The sequence below is a fragment of the Schistocerca gregaria genome, chromosome 4 (genome assembly GCF_023897955.1).
Source record: "Schistocerca gregaria isolate iqSchGreg1 chromosome 4, iqSchGreg1.2, whole genome shotgun sequence".
Classification (NCBI taxonomy): Eukaryota; Metazoa; Arthropoda; class Insecta; order Orthoptera; family Acrididae; genus Schistocerca; species Schistocerca gregaria.
In genome coordinates, this window is record NC_064923.1 from 468,849,826 (window position 1) to 468,873,423 (window position 23,598).

The 23,598-nt window shown below is 46.6% G+C and overlaps 1 protein-coding gene and 1 non-coding gene across 2 annotated transcripts in view; one reads left to right on the top strand and one right to left on the bottom strand.

Moving 5' to 3' along the window:
• LOC126267133 (G-protein coupled receptor 52-like) overlaps positions 1–23,598 on the bottom strand; it is an 882,235-nt gene that overhangs the window by 533,647 nt on the left and 324,990 nt on the right. The window lies entirely within an intron of this gene.
• Positions 19,196–19,270, top strand: Trnas-cga (transfer RNA serine (anticodon CGA)). Its single transcript has one exon. It is a non-coding gene; the product is annotated as a tRNA-Ser (tRNA).

A 23,598-nucleotide genomic window follows, 5' to 3' on the forward strand; every position in this document is an offset into this window, starting at 1 on the left:
TCCATGGATCCTGCATCTCAGCAGGGGAATGTTCAAGGTGGTGGAGCCTATGTGATGGTGTGAGGCGTGTGCAGTTGGAGTGATAGGGGACCCCTGATTCGACTCGGACAGGTGATACGTACGAAAGCATCCTGTCTTATTACCTACATTCATTCAAGTCCATTGTGCTATCCGACGGACTTGTACAAGTCCAGCAGGTTCAAATGGTTCAAATGGCTCTGAGCACTATGGGACTCAACTGCTGTGGTCATTAGTCCCCTAGAACTTAGAACTACTTAAACCTAACTAACCTAAGGACATCACACACATCCATGCCCGAGGCAGGATTCGAACCTGCGACCGTAGCAGTCGCACGGTTCCGGACTGCGCGCCTAGAACCGCGAGACCACAGCGGCCGGCCAATTCCAGCAGGACAGTGCGACGTTCTACACGTACAGAAATGCTGCAGGGTGGCTCCAGGAACGTCATCTGAGATTAAAAATTTCCGCTGGCCACCAGATCCCCAGACGTGGATATTACTGAGTATATCTGAGATGCATTGCAACGTGCTGTTAGGAAGAGATCTCTACCCCCTCGTACTCTTATGGATTTATGGATAGCCCTGCAGGATTCGTGGTGTCAATTCCCTCAAGCACTACTTCAGACATTAGTCGAGTCCATGCTAAGTCGTGTTACGACACTTCTGCGTGATCGCGGGGACCTACACGATATTAGGAACGTGTACCAGTTTATTTTGCCCATCAGTGTATGTATATTTCAGGGAAAAAAGGGCGAGGTTTGGCGCGGATTGTTCGGAAACGAATTTTCGGACACTGTTGGGCTTCGTTCGTTAAGTGCTTCTGTTTTCAGGGCCAGAATACCCTAGGTATTTAAGCTGATAAGTTTTTCCTGCTGTGCGAAATACTGCATAGCAGCAACTAGGATAGTCTGGTCGGTTTCTTTCTCCAAACAGTGACTCCCGTCAACCTAGTCCCTGATCTGAAACAATAGAAACTGACCAAATAAACTTGATGACGGTCTCCCCGAGGTAATGTGAGCAGTAAATATCGTACAAATTTCAATAAGCTGTACTGCAGCGCGCAATTTACGCACACAATAACCACCCTCAATGTGGGAGGCGTCTATGTCGCAACAGTTATTACGTCATTTGCAGATCATTGAATTAAAGTCACTCCTTCGAGAAACGTATTCTGTTATCATCTCATCGACGAGACATAAAGTGTCGCCACGGCAGTTCGTCATCGAGTTCGCTGTTTATTGGCACCATGATCTGTCTCCTTATTACCACACAAGAACGAAACGCATCACAGCACGTGAGCGACGTTGAGAGAAATTATTGCAAAATCGAGTCTCACACTTCTCTGCATTCACCATCATCGAGAATCATAGCCTCTCTCATTAGTCCCACCTTCCTACATGAAATAATAATGTGCGTATTGCACCAACGATCTTACCGCAAAGGTGATACCGGTTCCCGTCAGATCATTGAAGTTAAGCGCTGTCGGGCTGGGCTAGCACTTGGATGGGTGACCATCCGGTCTGCCGAGAGCTGTTGGCAAGCGGGGTGCACTCAGTCCTTGTGAGGCAAACTAAGGAGTTACTTGACTGAGAAGTAGAGGCTTTAGTCTCGTAAACTGATATACGACCGGGAGAGCTGTGTTCTGACCACATGCCCCTTCATTATCCGCGTCTAGTGACGCCTTTGGGCTGAGGATGATACAGCGACTGGTCAGTCCCATTGGGCCTGTTCGGGCGCAGTTCGTATAGTGTGTGTGTGTAGTGTGTTCAGAGACTGACGGTGAAAATGAACGCTCTGTGTAGTGGAAACTTTTTACAATATAAATTTTTACAAAACGGCATTGCACGCCAGGGATAAAATAAATAAGGCTGCGCTTTCTTAAATAGTCTGGTCGTGCATTCGAGTTGATGGAAGTTTCAGTCACCATCCGACCATCCTGATTTACGTTTTCCGTGGTTTCGCTAAATTACTTCAGACAAATGTCGGGATGTTTCCTACTATAAGGCCACCGCTGATTAGCTATACCATCAGTGTCCAACTGTTCATGGAAGTATGTAAATGCATGTTCATATAATTATGCTTTCATTTGTATGTTCTTAAATTATAATGACAAGACATGTGCAGTATCCTTGTAAAAGCGATTCACGTATGACGGAAAACACTATCAGTGCTACTACTACTGCATCTCCATACACTCCATGTCCTTTCCCATGTTAATTTCAGCAACCTCTCCCCATGCCCCCTCCCACAGACAGTGAAATCGTTCCAGAGATCTTCCCTTCGTAGCAGTTGAGGCTCTGAGAGCCATGAAGAACCTAAAGCACACCAACATCCGCTTTCAGGCCGCAGCATGCTCCTGACATTAGTTGATCGTACGGTGAAACAGCTTGATCGATATCTTGAGGACAACATTGTGTATATGAACATTCATGAAAAGTTGTGTGGTCGATTTCTCGGGCATTTATTTCCATATCGGTCCAAAACACGGATCATAATTTTATTGCTCCTAACGTTACCTAATGATGGCAACATAATTTACAGTACCTAAAGCAAAAAGCATGATTTTATTGTTCTGCAATGCTCAGTCGTCATCTAGGGTTGGCAACATAACTTAGTATGTACAGCATGTACGTAATAGCCGTACTTCATAATCGCAGGTGCACTGGCAGTTTCAGCTGAATATCAAGCCAGAATGTGCTTAATAAAAATGGTGATAACGAGGACAACGAAAAGTTGGAATAGGCTATAATGGTGTGTGTGTGGTGCGTTTAATATCTGTCCTTTACGTTCTGATTCTTGTTTTATGTCAATGAAATGCTTTACAACTGTCAAAATAAACTATGCTACTAGTCTAACAAGGAAAGTTCATTAATTAACGCTAATGATAAATATAAATTAAATATTAATTAGTATTTCACAACGGAAACTGGGTACCCTATATTTCGTAAGAAATTTAGGATGCTGCGACTTGTTTAAGAAATAATTCAGACATACGAAACTGGTGGTTTTTCTACAAATTTTGTATTCACAAAGATATATTTTTCTCAAAACTTTGAGTCCGTACTCTGGGTCCTTATGGTCTCCAGTGCCTCAACTATAACTGCCGTGAACCAACCATTTTTCACTACATGCTAAAAATTAGCCTGTCTGCAAGTAACTGCACTCCTACACGTGTGCCTCTTGCCATCTGCACGCTGCATCTACATTATTCTCTGTACTCGATACCAGTTATTCCTCACACCAATTCCTGTCCAATCCCATCTGCATCATTTTTATTCTTATCACGGTATTTTTTATTCATTTTAACTCTTTAAATCAAAGGTTGTAAACAAATAATCACAGCGCTGCGAGCCCCCCCCCCCCCCCTCACCAATAGTGATGGAATTTAAATAATGCACATATTTAAAAAAAAATAATGAGCCACGACCGACTGCAATCTCAAATATTCAGTACTCCGTGAAAACATCAAGCATACTACAAAAAAATATTTAGGGTACCGGGAAGTGATACTACACTGAAGTAGTTCTGAATAATGTAGACTTCTGATCGACCAACTTCAAGTGTAAGGCCGATTAACACCTCAGCGACATTCAGCTAACACACGTATGAATCATTACGTCGCATTGTATCTCGGTTAGAGGAAAATTGGATTCTGCTGTACTTCCCTAGGTGGAGCTGTTGAACATCGAACAATGTTAACGTTTAGTTAATGACATTTTGTCAAAAAGGTCTTACTGTCATTCTGTTTGGTTACTGACAGCTTCGCAGTAATCAAATTTACAGCTGTAAATGGAATTATACTGAAATTAAAACAGTAATACTGATCTTCAGTATGATTCCAATGATTCCTCTGAGAACTTGCTCCTTATCGTTATTGAAGAGTGAAATAATGTTATCTGAACACTGGACGTGTAATGAACTCAAATGCCGAATAAATATTTTTCCTGGCAGTCTCATACTGGATACAAGAAATCAACAGATGGTTTAGACACACGGTTGATACAGTGTCTCAGTTATAGCACCAAAATGTTTCTGTACTGATGTTGATTCTATACTGCTGATTCGGAAACCATCCATGTCCGAATTTTACCATGAAAATCATGGTGATGGATCGTTTTCCAAACTTTACAGAAGCTCTCCTGCGAACCTTGCAGAACTAGTACTCCTGAAAGAAAGGATATTGCGGAGACATGGCTTAGCCACAGCCTGGGGGATGTTTCCAGAATGAGATTTTCACTCTGCAGCGGAGTGTGCGCTGATATGAAACTTCCTGGCAGATTAAAACTGCGTGCCGGACCGAGACTCGAACTCGGGACCTTTGCCTTTCGCGGACAAGTGCTCTACCAACTTTTTCTTTTTTGGAATAAACAGTAGTGGAAGGCGTTGTTATTTGTTTATTTGCATGTGTTTTTGTATTATTCACTAATATAGTGAAATTATGTGAACACATCGGCGAAAGAGAAAGAAATATAAATTCTGGTTAAAGAAAAAGAAAGGAAAAAGGAAAAGCAAAAAGAAATAAAATCAGCGCAATCTGCGACGCGCCCTCCCATCCGCGGAGGTCAGAAGTAGAATAGATCGTAGGCGGTTGAAACTTAGACACCGCCGGGGGAGGAGGGGTAGGTGCCCTCTGAGCCATGCACCCCCCAACTCAGCGGAGGTCTAACAAAGACCGCTCGAAGATAGTTAGCATATAATGTTCGGTAACGTGGCGTGTTTTCGAGAGCTGCATGGGCTGTTCGTAAATAGTTCCAGAAGTCGAGGCGGGATTTAGGTCTCTCATGAAAGAGATAAGCGACCGCCCACCCTTTCACCCACGTAATAGCATGACATTTGGCGGCGGGAAAATGTCGGTCCTCTGGGTATAGAAACATTCGAGGTTCGATTGTGTCTGGTGGCACCCGGAGATAGCAGGCAATGATTTGCTGCACGAAGCGCCATACATCTCGCGATGAGGCGCATGTCAGACGGTGTTCATCAGCGTCCAGTTGCTGGCAAAGGAGACAAAGAGGGGAGTCTGACAAGCCAATGTTGTGCAGTCGCTGCTTCGTGGCAAATTTCCTGTTGACTATGTGATGCCACAGTGCCCGGACGTTCGTAGGGAGGAAGGGTTGGTGGTAGTCCACACTATGGGCCACTGGTTGGAGGGATGTTTGTTCTCCATCACATTCCGGGGAACACAGCGCAGCAACAGGCTGTAAAAATCCTTAGTCCTGGGTGGGCGTGTATCTGGGAGACTGGTATGTAAGTAACTGTAGTCGACGAAAAAGGTCGAAAGATGGGACCAATAAGGCACGATATGGCCGACAGACACCGGTGTTGAGGTGGAAGCAGGTAGGAGGACCTCAAGCAAGCTGCGTGTCAGAGAAGTACCCTGGCCCATCCACTGTTTTCTCATGGTATTCATGTAGAAGGCGGCAGCTCGCCGACGGACATTGACGAGTCCGATGCCACCATACCGTGGGGGCAGGGTAAGTGTCTCATAACGGACTTTGAACATTGAACCAGCCATGAGATAATAGCCAAAAGCCGCCTGAAGGTTGCGCCCAATTGCAGTTGGCAGAGGGAGAACTTGCGCGATGTGAACCAATTTTGATGCCACATAAAGATTAAGAAACTCAACCCGTTGAAGTGTGTCCTGGCGGCGCAAGAGGTTCTGGCAGGCGTCGTTGCGGATGACGTGTAATAGGCGACGGAAATTCGTTGCCGCTGTGCGTGTGACCGTGGGGGTAAAGGTAATGCCCAGGTACCGGAAAATCCGCACAAGCGGCAGGGGTGCCATTTCACCCCCCTGGAGGCCTCGTCCAATGTGCATCGCAGAAGATTTGGCGACGTTAATGGCACTGCCAGCGGCAGCCCCATAGCGGGTAATCAATTCGAGGACTTCTCGAATCTCAGAGCCGGAGCGAATAAGGAGGAGGAAGTCATCAGCATATGCCCGACAGCGAAAAGTGAGTTGGCGTAGGGTGAGGCCAGAGAGCTTGGTCGTCAAGCCCCCAATAAGGGGCTCAAGAGCAATGGCATACAGGAGGGTAGAGAGGGGGCACCCCTGCCGTATCGAACGGCAGATAGGTACCGGTCCTGCTAATCGTCCATTGACTTGGACACGTGAACTGGCACTGTCGTAAAGACGCCGGATGACGTCGAGAAACGGAGGGGGGATGCCCATTTGGGCTGCCACCGAAAACAGGAAACGATGACGCACTTTTTCGAAGGCGCTGTCGAAGTCTATAGCGACGACCGCTGCACGGAGTCTGCAGGCCGCGGACATCGCAATTAAGTCTCGGCATTCCCCTGTGGCAGTCTGTATGTTAACCTGTCCTCCAGGCGTCGTTCGCTCTGGCGAGAGGATATGAGGGAGTACTTTTCGGAGCTGCATTGCCAGTAAGCGCGCAAAAATCTTGTAATCGGCATTGAGTAGAGTGAGCGGTCTGTAACACGTGACCATCGACCCACGGGCTGGTTTGTGGACTGGGATGATGATGCCCTCAGCAAAGGCGGGTGGGATTGCGTGGTCAGATGTCATCAGTTCTTGATACATAGTCGTCCACCGTGGTGCCATGATGTCCGGAAAGGTACGATAAAACTCAATCGGTAAGCCGTCAATGCCGGGCGATCTGTTGACAGCACCCTTGGCGATTGCGTTGTTGACTTCGTCTAGGGTGACCGCCACTGTCAAAGCATCCGCTTCCTTGTGGGGGAGCGTGCGTGTGACGTAATGCAAAACTAAACTCGGTGGTCAAATGCGAGCCACCAAGGAAAAGGAACCCATTGGTCATCTTATATGATGTACTAACAATTATGACAAATGAAGAACTGCAAAAATCTATAAAGGCTCAGAATTTCGAAGATATGTCAGAAGAAGAATTCAAAGCAAATTTCAATCTGAGATTCAAAACTGGGCCTCGGGACCGTGATGTGGTGCATCACGTTGCCGAGGTCTCCGCTCAAATTTGGAAAAAAATTACAGCAATGGGCAAACTATACGTCGGCTTTCATGCCATAAATACACGCGACTTTCTGGTCGTACCGCGTTGCCACAATTGTGGAGATCTCGACCACGTTCTGAGGCACTGTACCAGGGGGTCGGCCTGCTCGAAATGTGGCGAGGATGGCCATGTCAGGAAGGACTGTAGGGCTGCAGCAGTTTGCATCCCCTGCAAGAGACGGGGTAAAAAACCCTGTGGTACCACGGGACGTAGCTGCCCCACTTACAGACTTCTGGAACAAAGGCTTATTTCAAGAATAGACTATGTCTGATCAAACCAAAGCCAACAGGATGCCCAAAAGAAAATCCCCAAGCAAAAGGAGGAGGGATGCTATGAGGGCGAGTGCCTTCAAGTTATTCTTGAGGTCGCTCACGGGCACCACAACCAGAACCGTAGACAAAGGCACTCAAACTGACTCTACCACTACGGATAGAGGTACACAAACTAGGCCTCTGGCAGTCATTCTCCCCTCCTCCCCAAGCAGGGAAACAAGGCCGACTAAAGACCTACGGCAACGGCATCCTGTACCAGAGACTGTGGCAGTCTCAGCAGAAATAAATACAACAACAAAACAACCAGTTCAAGAAAATAAAATAACTAGTTCAAGTGAACCAGCTGCAACAAAAGATCCTGTAGTGAGACTGCCACCTGTCGATCCAGTTAGAGTCTATCCAAACCTTGAACTCACCATGCAACTGGCGAGGCTGGAGCAGCCGACTACCCTGACCACTGCCTTGAGACACGTAGTTCGGGTGGGACATGAATATGGACAGAGAGTCACCTTCTCGGTAATGGAGGCTGTGGACAGAATTCAACTCAAGTCAGTGAATCTCCCCACTGACTTCGGAGCCCTGCGAGACCTACTAAAGAAAGTCTTTGACAGACGTGGTGAAAAATTCGACCTGGACGAAATTTATCGACAAGCAGTTCTGGCAAATGGACGCATCACATTTGACTGGAACAAAACATGGCCTAATGACAGAATTCATACATACTCTCCATAGACAACTACATGACGGAAATCACCATTGGCCAACTTAACACTCATAACAGCAGACTTGTCATGCAGGAGTTACGAAAGGAAGTGGAGGAGTGGAGACTGGATGTGGTCTGTCTGCAAGAGCCGTACTCCCTAAACGGGAAGATAGCTTTCACAGCTGCGACCTGGCAAGTAGTCTGCAGAGGAGAAGACCCAAGAGCGGCAATAATTATTACAAACAAACTTATAAGGGCTACAGTCCTAACGCAGTTCACAACCAGCCACTGCAGCGTCGTGGAGCTGCAGTCTCCATCAGGAGCTATTATTGTGATCAACATGTACTTCCAATATGGTGATGACATTAAAAGACACCTGGCACACCTCACCACAGCTATCACGGCGTTGCGGGGGTGGAAAGCATTTGTGACTGCCGATATGAATGCCAAATCCTCCCTATGGTACAGCGGCACCAGGGATCTCAATGGAGAGAAGGCAGAAGAGGCCATCATGGCCTTGCAGCTTGTGGTGGCTAACAAGCCAGGCAACCCTCCGACCTATGCGGCGGGAGGTGGCCAAGGCACAAACATCGATGTGACCCTGGCTACATGCAGCACACCTAATCCAGCCATGGAAAGTAGTGGAGAATGCCACTACAAGTGATCATAATCTCATTACTTTCAGCATAGGAGACGGCGAGAGCCGCTGGGCCATAGGGTGGGAAATACAATATAATTACAAAAGGGCCGACTGGGAGAGAATTGCTAGGGAGTGCGACATTCCTCCATTATCAGAAGGTGACGAACACAGAGACCTTGACGTTGACAACAGAGCCGAGGAACTGGTGACAGTAATAACTCGAGTGGTCAAAGCAGCCGTACCTACTAGGAGGAGGGCCATGGCGGCCTCTCCGTCACCATGGTCTGCTGAGCTAGAGGAGATGCGCCGGTCGGTCAGAAGGTTCAGAAGGCACTACCAGCGCAATGTCGTCTGGCCAGAAAGACAAAGATGGCTGCAGCTTTACCGGGAAGCCAAAGATAACTTCCAAAAACAGCTACGGGAAGTTAGAACAAAGAGTTGGGAACACTTTGTTCTGAACCAATTAGCACTAGACCCATGGGGAGTTCCCTACAGGCTTGTCCGGGAAAAAATCCGTTCTCCGATGGAGCTCTCAACCGTCAGGCATGGGGACGGGATGACGGCGTCTTGGCAGGAAACTGCTGAGGTCCTTCTCCACTCCCTGCTGAATGATGATACTGCGGATGAGACAGACGAACAACGGCAGCTGCGGGAGAACAACAACAATGCATATGAAAATGATACGGCAGTCTACCCATTCTCTGAAGAAGAGGTAGCTGCCCATATAAACTCCCTGAAGAGAGGAAAAGCTCCTGGGCCAGACGGTATTGTGGCAGAGGTGGTGCAATTCCTGGCCCCCCAGATAGTCGCCCCTCTAACTCATTTGTATAACGAATGCCTTAGGCAGAAAAAGTTCCCCCGAATATGGAAGAGGGCAAATGTGGTAATTATAAAGAAAGGAGCTGACAAAGACCCAGCAGAAACTAAATCTTACAGACCTATCTGCCTGCTTTATCTGCTTGGGAAGATTCTGGAGAGACTTCTGGCTGACAGACTGGCTGCACACTGAGTGCTGTGCGGAATGAGCAGCAGGCAGTTTGGCTTCAGGCCTGGACGATCGGCATCTGATGCAATCGCCCTGGCGGCCGAGGTCTGCGGCTCTACCCCGTACAAGTACGTTGTTGGCATCATGGTGGACATAAGTGGTGCCTTCGACAACCTGTGGTGGCCTTCGCTCTTCTCCTGCTTACGGGAGAAGGAGTGTCCAGGGCCGCTATATGGGTGTCTGAGGAGCTATTGTGAAGATCGGGAGGTCTGGCTAGCATCTAATAGCACAAGAGTAAGGAAAACTATCACTAAGGGATGTCCCCAGGGTTCTGTACTGGGTCCGCTGTTCTGGGACATCCACATGGAACCCTTACTAGACACATTACAGCAAAGTGATGAAGTGCTGGAGGTGATAGCCTACGCAGATGACCTCCTCCTACTGGTCGGCGGCCGTAGCCGAGAAGACATAGAGCCTAAGATTGATAAAACAATAAATACACTACAACTGTGGTGCCGTAAGACGAAAATAAAAATTTCACCGGCTAAGTCTACATACCTTCTTCTAAAGGGACAATTAGCTCGTAACCCAACTGTTAGGATAGATGGATCACCAGTTCTCCGGCGACGTGAGACTCGCTACCTTGGTATCATCATTGATGAAAGGTGGACTTTTGGTAGACACATCGAAACCGTAAGTCAAAGAGCCTTACAAGTACTCAACAACCTCATCTCCATTGGGCACAAGCGGTTTCATCTTCCACCACATCTCATCAAACTTTATCACAACAGTATACTCACATCTATAGTGGGTTACGGCTCCAGAGTCTGGGCACACAGGCTCACGAGGGTGGTGCCCGCCATGACAGTGAGGAGAGTGCAGAGAAATATGATTTTGAGATCAGTGGGGGCATACAGGACTACACCGGGAGGAGCCCTGTTAGTTATAATGGGGCTTTGCCCCTTGGATATCAAAATTCGGGAGCAGGCCGCTTGGTACTGGGCTAGGAAGGGGAATTTGGAAAAAATAGAGGAAATTCTGGGCAGCAGGACCGAAAATAAAGTAGAGATTAGGCAAAAAGGGGAGCTGCTATGGCAACATTCGTGGGAAAACGAAGAAACAGGGCGTCGAACCTTTGAGCTCCTACCAGATGTCAGGGAAGGGATGGGAATGTCACATTTCGATCCATCCCGGGGACTTATCCACTTCCTCACTGGACATGGACCGTACTCGACATACCTATGTCGATTTGGTAAAAAGGCGACACCTGCGTGTGACTGTGGTGTTCCGGAGGGTACTCCTGACCATGTAGTCTACGAATGTCCCCTTTTCAATGATGTGGCCTCAGTACTGCGGGACCAACTACCACACAACGACACATATAGACTAATCAGACATCGCGACACTTTCCATACCATCAATAAACTGGCTAACGCGGTATACCAGAAAGTCTTAAAGGACTACTTGAAAGAACTATACTAGCACAAGTAAGAGACAAACCAGGACACAGATAGAGTTCGATACCCTACTCCCAAACCGCCTGGGCGCGGAAAGGCCGACTTCCTCAGTCTGAATCCGCTGCGCCACAGGATTTTGGGGGAGTAGGGTGCAGCCTAACTGAACTAGAAATCGCACCGGACTTGACCTTAGGATAAGTTAGTTGTAGGACTTAGTTTTTAGACATTATTATTAGAAACCTGCAGCGATTACCATCTTGGCCTGCCCAGTGTCAGGGGCACGCTCATTGGGGTTAGCTCAATGAGCAAGGCTCTATAGTAGGTTTATATTAATTAGCTGACACAACTGTAACGCTGTAGGATTTAGTAACTAGTCTTAAGATTACATGATTGTAGTAGAGTAACATTAACGTTGCCCATTGCTTACTCCTGATTGCTTACGTACTAACTAGTTACTACATAGGACTTAGAATTAGCTGCTAATTATCTTTGTATAACTAACTTGGCCCACTAATCACATAAGGCAGTGGGCTAGATGTATAATTAACATTCTTTTATTGGAAATAAAGATTTTTTTTTTTTAAAAAAAGTGGAGTCGTCTGCTGCAGTTTCAGCGTCTTCTTCACTATTAGTACGACGGTAGTGCTCGACGATTGCGTGGACGATGTCATTCTGAGTGGTCACCTGCGTGCCATGAGGCGTGGTCAGAGTGCTGATGATCTGCTGAGGACGCCGTCGTTTGTCGGACACTATATGATGCGTGGATGGAATTTCTAAACCCACGTGATCGTGGCGTCGCGTCCGTATTACGACCCCTTGCAGTTTCCGGCGTGCCAGCGCAATTATCTTTGCCTTAGTTCTTTGCTGTTCCAACTGGTTGTCCGGGGTTGGCGGTTGAGCGTCCAGATCTCGGAGAGTGGCATAATAGAAGCCAACAGTGGTGCGATGCCAGTCGGCCATGTCCTTCCCGTATCTCATCAGTGTCCTCCGGATCGCCGGCTTGGCGCAGTCCAACCACCATGTCAATGTCGAGTGGTAGCGGGCAAGGCGTCGTTCGCAGGCTGTTCACGATTCAGTGACTTGTTGGCGACACGCCAGGTCATGCAAGTGTGACGTATTGAGTTTCCATGGCGCACGGCTGCGCCATACTGATTGCGGCGGAAGGAGGACCGTACAGATGTAGGCGCAATGGTCGGAGAAGGCCAGCGGCCAGCGTTCGGCGCCCCGCATCGCAGATCTAAGAGTTTGTGAGACATATATCCTGTCTAGCCGGCTTGCGGAATGACTGGTAAGAAAGGTATGGCCAGAACGGTCACCGTGTTGAACTTCCCAGGTATCGTGAAGCAGGAGGTCTCGCACCACTATACATAATTTGTGGCATGTAATATAGTGGGGAATCTGATCTTTAGGATGCAGAACGCAGTTAAAATCACCTCCTAGTAGGCATTGGTCATAACGCCCTAAAAACAGGGGAGCGATTTCCTCGGAATAAAACTGGGCTCTTTGATGCCGTCGGTCTGTGCCTGAGGGAGCGTAAACATTAATGATGCGTGTCCCCATGGCAGTGAGTGCCATGCCCCGAGCTGATGGAAGGAAGGCGACATCAGTCACAGAAATTCCGTGGTGGACGTAGATGGCCACTCCGCAGCCCATAGGATCACTCGTGGAGGCACGGGCGGTATAGCCATTGATATCCGGGAGACTAGCCAAGTGAACTTCCTGCAGAAGGGTGAAATCGATATCCGAAGCCCAGAACATTTCCTTCATAGGGCGGATTTTCACCCTGGAACGGATGTTGTTGTTGTTGATGGTTGCTATCCGGTAGGCCTGGTGTCGGATTGCGCGAGGCTCGTCCACTCCTCTGTCCACGCAAAGGTGAGGGCGTCGCAGCGGAACGTTATCCCGCTGGCCCGCAGGGGAGTCTGTGGAGAGTACGATTAGTGGTGCGGCCATGACGGCGCAGGGCCCCGTAACGGGTCCTGCTCCTCGACCTCCTCCTCGTGCCACGCCGTGGAAGCGGACACTGGTGTATCGTCCATTTTGTCTGCAGAAGATGTTATAATGGTGCGTGGTGTAGCGTCGCCTGTGATACATTCATGGTATAGTACAGCACGGGGCGCAGGCACACCGATAGATGTCTCCACGCTCATAACGCCTTCGTCAGCAGTAGCGGGTTCCGAGGCCTCGCGCTGGTCGACGGTTACGTCCTCCTCGACTTGTAACTTCTCCTCTTGGCCGGAAACTGTGCGACGTCTTCGCTTGCGACGTTTCGGATAGCGTTGTTTCTTTGTGCGATTCTCCGTGTCCGACGACGGAAGGGAGTCGCGTCGTTCTGGCAGGAAGGCCGCTGTAGGAACGATGAGTGAGTCGATCTCCATCGTGTTTCCGAGGTCAGGGCGTGCTGTTGCGTCGGCGTCGTCGCAGCGACGTCGTTGGGCGCCCGAGGCAGCAAGCTGTCTGAGGCGCTCTCCGTCGGCGTCTGGTCGGGCTCGTCGGTGGCGTCATTTGTGGTGACCGGGCGACGTTGCGAAGCGGTAGGAGACGCTAGAGCAGCGGCATAGGTCACCGGTAGCACTGTAGGTTGCGACATGGGTGGTTCTTCGACAGCTGGAAGTTGCGTAATACGCCGTTGCAGGCATTCGGATCTAAGGTGGCCTTCTTTGCCGCATCCGGAACAGGTCCGAGGCTGGCCGTCGTATATAATTATTGCACGGCATCCGCCGATCTGTAAGTAGGACGGGACGTGGCTTCGGAGTTCTATGGTGACCTGGCGGACCCCGTTTAGAACAGGAAACGTCCGAAACTGTGTCCACTTCTCCGCAGTGTGGCCGTGGACTGTGCCGTATGGGCGGAGTGCCGCGACGACTTCCTCAGCAGGAAGTTCGAATGGCAATTCGAAAATGCGTATCGTTCGCATACCTAAACCTGCGTGGTCGACGGTTACCTCCCCTACATTGCCAGCAGCATGACAGAAGCGGAGCCCCTGTTTGGTCTCACGTAGTATGCGTTCGCACGCCGCGTCGTTAATGATTTTCACATAGACCGTGCTGCTCACTATTGACAAATGTATGCCGACAATATCGGTCGCCGGGATCTTCACTTCCTCTCGCAGAAAGCGCCCCACCTCGAGTGCTTTGGATCGGGCATAATCGTTGCAGAAAGTAAATCGGAGTGTAGATTTACGGTAACGGTTCGCCATGGATCGTACAAGGTAAGCCGGCACTTAAGCAACGGCCGTCAGAATGTAAACAAGGCGAGCTCGCGCTCCGCACTCAGTCAACACGTACGCGTCCGCTCTGTTGCCCTGCCGAAGGCAGACTACAAACTGAGCTACCGAAGAATGACTCTTCCCCCGTCCTCACAGTTTGGAAGGTAGGAGACGAGGTACCGGCAGAAGTAAAGCTGTGAGGACGGGGTGTGAGTAGTTTTTGGGTAGCTGAGTTGTTAGAGCACTTGCCCGCGAAAGGCAAAGGTCCCGAGTTCGAGTCTCGGTCTGGCACACAGTTTTAATCTCTCAGGAAGTTTCATATCAGCGCACACTCCGCTGCAGAGTGAAAATCTCATTCCGGACTCCTAGGAGTGTCTTCCTCAGAATTTAAATCAAAGAATGGTCTATATTTTATAACATGGTCACAGAATTATGACTAAAAACGTTTGAAAGAGTATAAGTACGGAATCATCGTGAAAGACTGGCAGTACTTATATGACATTTGTAAAATAATAAATATGTCAAAAGGGCATTAGTCACAAAGCTATTTAAGATAAAGAAAACTGTGATGACGAGCCACTAAGGGCTGCTCATTACTTGCGTGGTGTGGGTTGCATGTAAGCTGCAGCAACGTCATCAAACGGAAACATTTTGCTCGTCTTGTAATAGTACAGTAGACAGAGCCCTCGCAGTCTTACTATCGAACCATTATCATACCCGCAGTTCGATCACTGTACCTCGATACCACGATGGAGAGAGCTTATCTCATTGTTGGACCACAATGTGATGCAGTCGTTGACTTGAGCAGCATATGAGCCCTGGCAAAGCCACCGGGTCTAATGCGGAGCCAGCAGGAACGAGGTGGTCGGTCATTCCGTCCAACGGGTTCCCGCAGGGTGAGCGGCGATTCGCCGGTTCTCCGTCGGCCAGCGGTGGGGCAGAGCCGGTAGATTAGTGTCGCTGGTGGCCCGCCCGGTCACCGGCCAGCGACGAATTTCGCGTGGTCGCCGGCTGGCCCAGCCCGGCGTGCCGCGAATCAACACGCCGGGCCCAGCGACAAGCGCGCTAAGCGCATTATCCTGTCAGAGGCACCAATTTGGAGCCCGGCGGTGCAGAGCCGGTGGTCTCCATCATGATGGGGAGATTGGAAGAGCGCCTGAAATATGACCGCTGCGTGCAAAGCCGCTTTACGTGCTGCTCCAGATAATGACCCACCAGTCGCGTTTACTGTACAACGCGCTGGCAGCGACATCGCCTACAGTGCGTTGTGTTCCCCATTTAAGCTAATCTGTCCCCCTGTGATGAGGCTGGGATACATTACTTTAACATACTAGGTAGGTGCATACGTTTGTAGTGTCTTTCTTTTGCATATTGATATTTTAGTTGCTATGGGTATTATTTATCGACTGTCTTTTTTTTCGTTCACTGCTGCCGTTTGAGTTAATGTGTTGACATTTTGTCGTTTGCAGATAGTGAGTGGAGCTGTGGACGATATAAAATGGAGCGCCAAGTGGAGAAACGGGAAGGTTCCCCACATATTCTTTTGTTTCAGACAGCAGCGGTGATGGCCAGAAACATTACTGTACAGAGCACGTCAAGGAAATGGTATTCTCATTCGATGGAGTATCCTTTTTTATCAGTGACTCTCCGTATTCAGGAAGAACACCGAGGTTCGATGAAGATCGTTTAAACACATTAATCCACAATGTCAGTGTACTCGACAACTGTGATCATTCCACCATTGTACGACATTTGCATTCAGCATCATCGGCTCTGTTGGTACAGCATGCTCTAAGCCAAAACCATAAAAATCTGCAGGTGGCCCTTTTGTGCATATCTTCTTGCTCATCTTCTAGCTCGCTAAAAACACAGACCATTCCTATCTTGTATGATTACTCGTGACGAAAAATTGTGTCTTTGTCTTAGAGTAAGGAAAACAAAGAAATGGTTGAGCCCAAACACAGCAGCAAATCCCCGTACGAAGACCTGCATGCATCCACAGAAGATGTTATGCACCTGGTGGAACAATGACGGTGTGCTGTACTACTAACTGCATCCCTGAGGTGTAACATGACTGCTGACATTCATTATCAAGCAATGAGACGTTTTGCAGACACAATCCATGAACAACGACCAGGAAGGCCTCCTGAAGTGATGCTACGCCACGATAAAGCACACCTGCATTCTGCTAGACTGACAAAAAGCACTATGGAGGCGTTGGATTGGGCACTCATTCAGCATCGACCTTATACACCTGATCTTGGACCCTGAAATTTTCACCTTTTCCATCCTATATCGAACAACACTTTCCCAACTTCCTTTCTGGAAAAAATGAGTTTGAAACAGAATGTATTATTGATGATTAAAGTCTTTCTCATGTGTATTTGTTCTGTTTATTAAAAATACTGAAAAACGCTACGAAAGTATGCACCAACGAAATATATCGACAACTATGTCAGGATATTTGATGCCGATCCTTTAGCTGCTAAATTCGACATAAATTTTGTTGGTAATAGTTTGCAGTACGTCTGAATGCACTCTGCTCTGTTATTCCATGACGATTGCGAACAGAAGTGTAGTACAATATCCAGTCTCCAGAGAGGTGGTTATAAAAGGCAGCTAACTAAAGTCATCTAAATGCAGACTGATTCAAAAAGGTCTGTCAGATTTCACAAGACTATGCATTCTTCATTAACGAAGACAGGAATTTGGCGGGGATTTTAGCTCACACATCCAGAGTAGAAACTTCTACTGGCGCCAGTTGTAAGTTGCTGATTCATGTCGTTGCCTGTATATATCCGTAAGAATATGAGGGCTGGCGATCTCTTCTGAACAGAACGTCGCAAGGCATCCCAGATATGCTCAATAACGTTTATTTCTGGGGGGTTTTGTGGCCAGCGGAAGTGTTTAAGCTCAGAAGAGTGTTCCTGAAGCCACTCTGTAGCAATTCTGGACGTATGGGATGCAGCATTGTCTTGCTGGAATTGCCCAAGTCCGTCAGAATGCACAATGGACATGAATGGATATAGCTGATCAGACAGGATGGTTACGTACATGTCTCGCGCCAGAGACTTATCTAGACGTATCAGGGGCTCCATATCATTCCAACTGCACACGCCCCACACCATTACAGAGCCTCCACCAGCTTGAACAATCTCCTGTTGAAAGGCAAGGTCCTTGGATTCATGAGGTTGTCTCCATCCATACCCGTACACGTCCATTCGCTCGATAGAATTTGACTGAGTCGTAGACTAGGCGCCATGTTCCAGTCATCAACAGTCCAATGTCAGTGTCGAGGGGTCCAGGAAAGGCTTAAGACTTTGTGTCGTGCAGTCATCAAGGGTACACGAGTGGAGCTTCGGTTCCGAAAGCCCATATCATTATGTTTTGTTGAATGGTTCGGGTGCTGACTCTTGCCGATGGGCCAGAATTGAAATATGCAGCCATTTGTGGAAGGGTTGCACGTCTGCCAAGTTGAACGATTCTCTTCCGTATTCGTTGGCCCCGTTCTTGCTGGATCTTTTTCTGGCCGCAGCGATGACGGAGATTTGGTGTTTTACCGGATTCCTGATATTCACGGTAGACTCCTGAAGTGGTCGTATGGGAAAATCCCCACTTCATTGCTAACTCGGTGATGCAGTGCCCATCGCTTGTGTGCCGACTGTAACAACACGTTCAAACTCATTTAAATCTTAATAACCTGCAATTGTAGCAGCAGTAAGCGATCTAAGTATTGTGCAAGGCACTTGTTGTCTTATATAGGCGTTGCCAACCGCAGCTCCATGTTCTGCGTCTTTACATACCTCTGTAGTTGAATACGCATGCTTATACCAGTTTCTTTGACGCTTTGACCTTACTCTCAGAATCTATGAAGACTAGAATTATTAAACTTCGTACACTTATTTCTGTAAACCTAATAAATGTTGAGTCAAGCTGAGACACGAGGCGAAATGCTTGGAATTTTGGATGAATTTTATATTACACTCAAACAATTACTATCAAAAAAATTACTGAAACTTTTCTATTTACTACGTGAGGGATTCTTACGATATGCAAAGAGACCAATCAGGGAATTTTTTGTAGAAATCTCTTGAATACTTTCTGCGTAAAAGGTATGTATGTTACTCTTCAAAATAAAATTTTTAAATTCCAATTAAAAAGATTAAATCCAAGGGACTCAATAGTAAATCTGTTAATTTAATGTAAAGCATGACACCAGATTTCATTTTACATCTTCAGAATTATGGATCTGGCGTAATTTTTTAAATAATGTGTGTTTTTCATGAACGTCACCCCTGAAAGCGCCGCTTCCGGGATGGGGAGATGCGCCGGTCGCGGATCGAATTCGCCTGGCGGAATAACGACGATGGTCGTTGTGTCGGCCAGCGCAGATGTGAATTTTAGGCGGTTTCCTTCATCTGACTAGATTAATACTGGGCTGGTACCCAAGTCCCACTTCAGTTACACGATTCGCAAATGTTTAGAAAGCTTTCGCTGACTTTCACATAATTACCTATAGATGCAGACAGTTGGGATACACCATCAGGCCACCTCGCAAACTAACCATGTTAAACCCGTTAACATGCATGCCGACCCTGCGCCGATGAGGGACAAAGGCACAAAAAAGGGCAGGTTTTTGTGCCCGACCGAGACTCGAACTCGGGACCTTTGCCTTTCGCGGGCAAGTGCTCTACCACACAGTTTTAATCTGCCAGGAAGTTTCATATCAGCGCACACTCCGCTGCAGAGTGAAAATCTCATTCTGGAAACATCCCCCAGGCTGTGGCTAAGCCATGTCTCCACAGTATCCTTTCTTTCAGGAGTGCTAGTTCTGCAAGGTTCGCAGAAGAGCTTCTGTAAAGTTTGGAAGGTAGGAGACGGATACTGGCAGAAGTAAAGCTGTGAGTACCGGACGTGAGTCGTGCTTCGGTAGCTCAGTTGGTAGAGCACTTGCCCGCGAAAGGCAAAGGTCCCGAGTTCGAGTCTCGGTCGGGCACACAGTTTTAATCTGCCAGGAAGTACCTGAGGACATCACACAACACCCAGCCATCACGAGGCAGAGAAAACCCCTGACCCCGTCGGGAATTGAACCCAGGATCCCGGGCGTGGGAAGCGAGAACGCTACCGCACGATCACGAGATGCGGGCTGTCCTTAGTTTAGTTAGGTTTAAGTAGTTCTAAGTCTAGGGGACTGATGACCTCACATGTTAAGTCCCATAATGCTCAGAGCCATTTGAACCATCACAAAACCGGAATCGTGCTACAATAGTTTTACGAACGTGGTAGTGAACGCACGCTGATGGCTTGTCCGCCAAATTCTTGTGATCTGAAACGCTTGGTACGCGTCTGGGAATTAGAAGGCGCGCATTGCGCGCCCTCTAGTCACCGGCCCATAGCTGACGGGAACTGCGTGACCTGTGCGTAAAAGTCTGGTGCGATATGTTTCCGAAAACCTAGCAAAGACTGGTCTAATCCACGCCATGCAGAATCGCTGCTGTACTGCATTCCAGAAGTGTACCTATTCGCAGCTTTCATTCAAATAAATATTGTTCTATGCTTACAATTATAAATATATATTTAAGAAACTTGTTTCCGACGATGACCCTATTGAACTGCAGAGTTTTTTTGTGTTTGACGTGTATGTTCCAGGAGGGGAAGTTGGGGTATAATTGGGTAGCTAAGGAGTAGGCTAGATAAAAACAACAATTTTCATTGCTGGGGCTTCAAATTTATTTCAGTGAAAGATAAGCGAAGCAGACACAACATATATTTACTTTTTTGATGCTTTAAATTATATTTAATGTTACTCAGCACTGCGTAATATACTGTTATACCCCATACTTCGGGGAAAAGGAAGTTACTCGATGGAGCACAAACGCATAATGTTATATTTTCTGTCTGAGTCATGGGGCACACCGATACTCATGCAAGTCATCGTCAGTCCATCCTGTGCAATCCTCATGTGCCCATTTCTCACACTCTAAATACTTTAACCATTCAACTGAGTTTCTTGTTGATGAGCAGGTCTCTTTGCAAAGAAGACAAGGCATTTCATTCACATCTTCAGAAGTGCTGTGTGACTCACCCGTCTTCAGACTTTTCCGCTTATTTTTTACTGCGTACACCCGGAATCCCTCAATAATTTTTTTAACATGCCGGGAAGTTACTTTTTTTTGACTGAGTCCATTTTTGTAGGGAGACTCAGTGATAAAGGCGAATTTTCCTCTTCATCTGGTTGCTGATGGTCTCTCATAATGAGGAACTGGCTTTACACTCTCCGGCGATACAGTGAACGAAGACTGTGTTTACACATCAACCGACCGACAAGGATGTGGAGAAGAAGTAGTAATTGACTCTGTTGTGTTCTTGGAATGTGGTATTATTCTTTGTGATGTACCTGATGGTGCAATCCCTCTTCGCCAAAAACATTTGCATTAAGCGGGAAAATATGCGTCGTTTCAAATCCAGAAAGTTCATTTTCCATTTTTGCTGATCTAGTATATGTACGTCTGAGCTATTTGGTATTGGGTTAGCATTCTTGCCGGATGGCTGATAACCAAGTCTTAATTTCCTGACCGTATAAGGCCCTTAACTGTCCCATCTCAAATGAAAATATACCTCTTCTACAAGGGATAAGTAATAACATTATTATTGAGAAACATTATCTAAAAATTGACGCAAAACAATTGTAAATTTTAGATGCAACTATTAAGTTATGCCCGCATCTCGTGGTCGTGCGGTAGCCTTCTCGCTTCCCGTGCCCGGGTTCCCGGGTTCGACTCCCGGCGGGGTCAGGGATTTTCTCTGCCTCGTGATGGCTGAGTGTTGTGTGTTGTCCTTAGGTTAGTTAGGTTTAAGTAGTTCTAAGTTCTATTGGACTGATGACCATAGATGTTAAGTACCGTACTGCTCAGAGCCATTTAAATTTTTATTAAGTTGTAGTCATTCAAACGTGTACACAAAGTATCGTACCGTTAAAAGCAGATATTTATTACGTCACACCTATAAGTTACGTGTAACAAAGTCATGGGGTAATATCACGTAGTTACAGTTTTATCCCATTGCTTCTACCCAGTTTGACCTCAACTGTACCTTATCTGTAAAATTCCTTCTGCGTAAGAAAAAGGTGAAGGGCCATTAAACACATGTTCATAAAACTTGTTGAAAGTATTAGTCATTGTATTATTAGTTTCACTTTGCAATATGACGGTACAAGTATCTTACTGAACATAGAACATCACAAAGTAAGATACACAACAACAAAAATCTAACGAATTGCTTTGCTCAACAACAACGCAGCTGACACTACCAAGCCTCAAGGAAGTACAGAAGTTGCCGGATGTCTTTATGGCCAAACGGTCCGAAAACAATGTTACCAACTCATAAAGGGAAATACGAGGATTCCTGGTTTCATCCCCATACTCTATCAAACCCCACCTTCTCCTAGTCAATGTTGTCTTGGCGGCCGTTGCACAAACACATACAGGATCCTGGCGGGAAACATTCGTCTAATTTGTTTGTCATTTCAGAGAAAGGAGCTGAGAGACCGAACGAATATATATAACTGAATTAATACTTGCTTGAGAATTGGACCGATTGATATCTATTACGGCTGCCGAAGATTTGAATATTGGCACAAAGTGCTGTGTGGTTGAGCTTTGTTGCAGGTCATAGAAGAGAACAAATATGACCACTGAAAATCTGATTTTATTCTAAAGGACGATAACAACAGTCAGTTAATATCTGATACATAATTGCTTTAAGTAAATTGTAAAAGATATCCGATGCTCAAAGTGGCACTCACAAGACAAATTCCATGCATTTCGTGTGTCAAGGAGACGTCGAAGTATCATTGCGGTACATTATAATTAGAAACTTTAGTCTGTATCTGTGTAACATAATCAGACTGAGTACCATGGAGTGTAGTTGCAGTTGGACGTCCGAATTCATGATTTTCTATCAGAAAATAGACCGTAGTAATTGACGGAATGCCATTGAGTGGAACAAAAGTGATATATCGTTTACGGGGAAGTGTTAGAGGTCATCTGCTGTTCCTGGTTTGCCTAAACATTTTAGGAGACTATATGAGCAGTGTACTCAGACTTTTTGCAGATAACACAATCGTTTACTATTTGGAAAAGTCATGATATGATCGAAACCATTTGCAGAATTATTTTGATAAGATATGTGTGTGGTGTGAAAAGTTGTAATTGACTGTAAACAATGAAAAGTGTCAAGCGCTTCACATGAGTACTAAAAGGGATCCGTCAAATTTCGGATACACGATGAATCACACAACTGTAATTGGCTGTCGATTCAAGTAGATGGCAAGGACTTACAGTTTCGAACAACTTACATTAGAACCATTACATGGAAAATGTTGTGGGGAAGGTGAAACAAAAGCTGTGTTTGATTGCCAGAACACTCAGAAGGTGCAACAAATCTACTAAAGAGAGTGCCTACATTACATTCGTCCGTCATCTTCTGGAGTACTGCTGCACGACATGGACTCGTTACCAGATAGTATTGACGGAGGACATCGAAAAAGTTCAAAAAAAGGCAACTCGTTTTTCACTATCGAGAAATTGTGGAGAGAATCTCATGGATATGATACACTAGTTGAGGTGGATATAATTAAAACAAAAATGTTTTTCGTTGTCGCGAAATCTCTTCACAAAGTTTCAGTCACCAACCTTCACATGAGTACTAAAAGGGATCCGTCAACTTTTGGATACACGGTAAAGCATACACAAATGTAATGGCTGTCGATTTAAGTAGAAATAAAGGGCTTGCATTTACAGAGAGCGAAATGACCATCATACTAAAATAAGAGAAACCAGAGCCCGCACAGAAAGATTAGTGTTCGGTTTTACTACTTGGTACTCGAGAGCGAAACGACAGAGAAATGATCTAAAATTGTTTGATGAACTGTCTGCGAAACACTTAAGTGTGTACGGCAGATGAGTCTTGTAGAAGTAGGATATCAAATTATAAATTTGTTTCTCGTTTTGAGAGCCCTCGTTGCTTCTACAGGTAGGATATGGTACAGCACATTGTAAATTCCACAGACTCACATAGTCATATACACACAGAAACACATATACGTATGTTGACCATGTCAGAATAACATAATAGCGAATACATACCTTGCAAAAGAACCGACGTGATAAAACTTAATGAACTTAATGTTGATGCAGTAGGTCTTTGGTGAAGTGGTCTTCGAGGAGGTGGAACAAGCAAAATAAACGTTACAGCTCATTTTACTTTAAAAAGTAATGTATTAGTGGCAACAGACATGTAATTACATATTTACTGAAGTGCACAT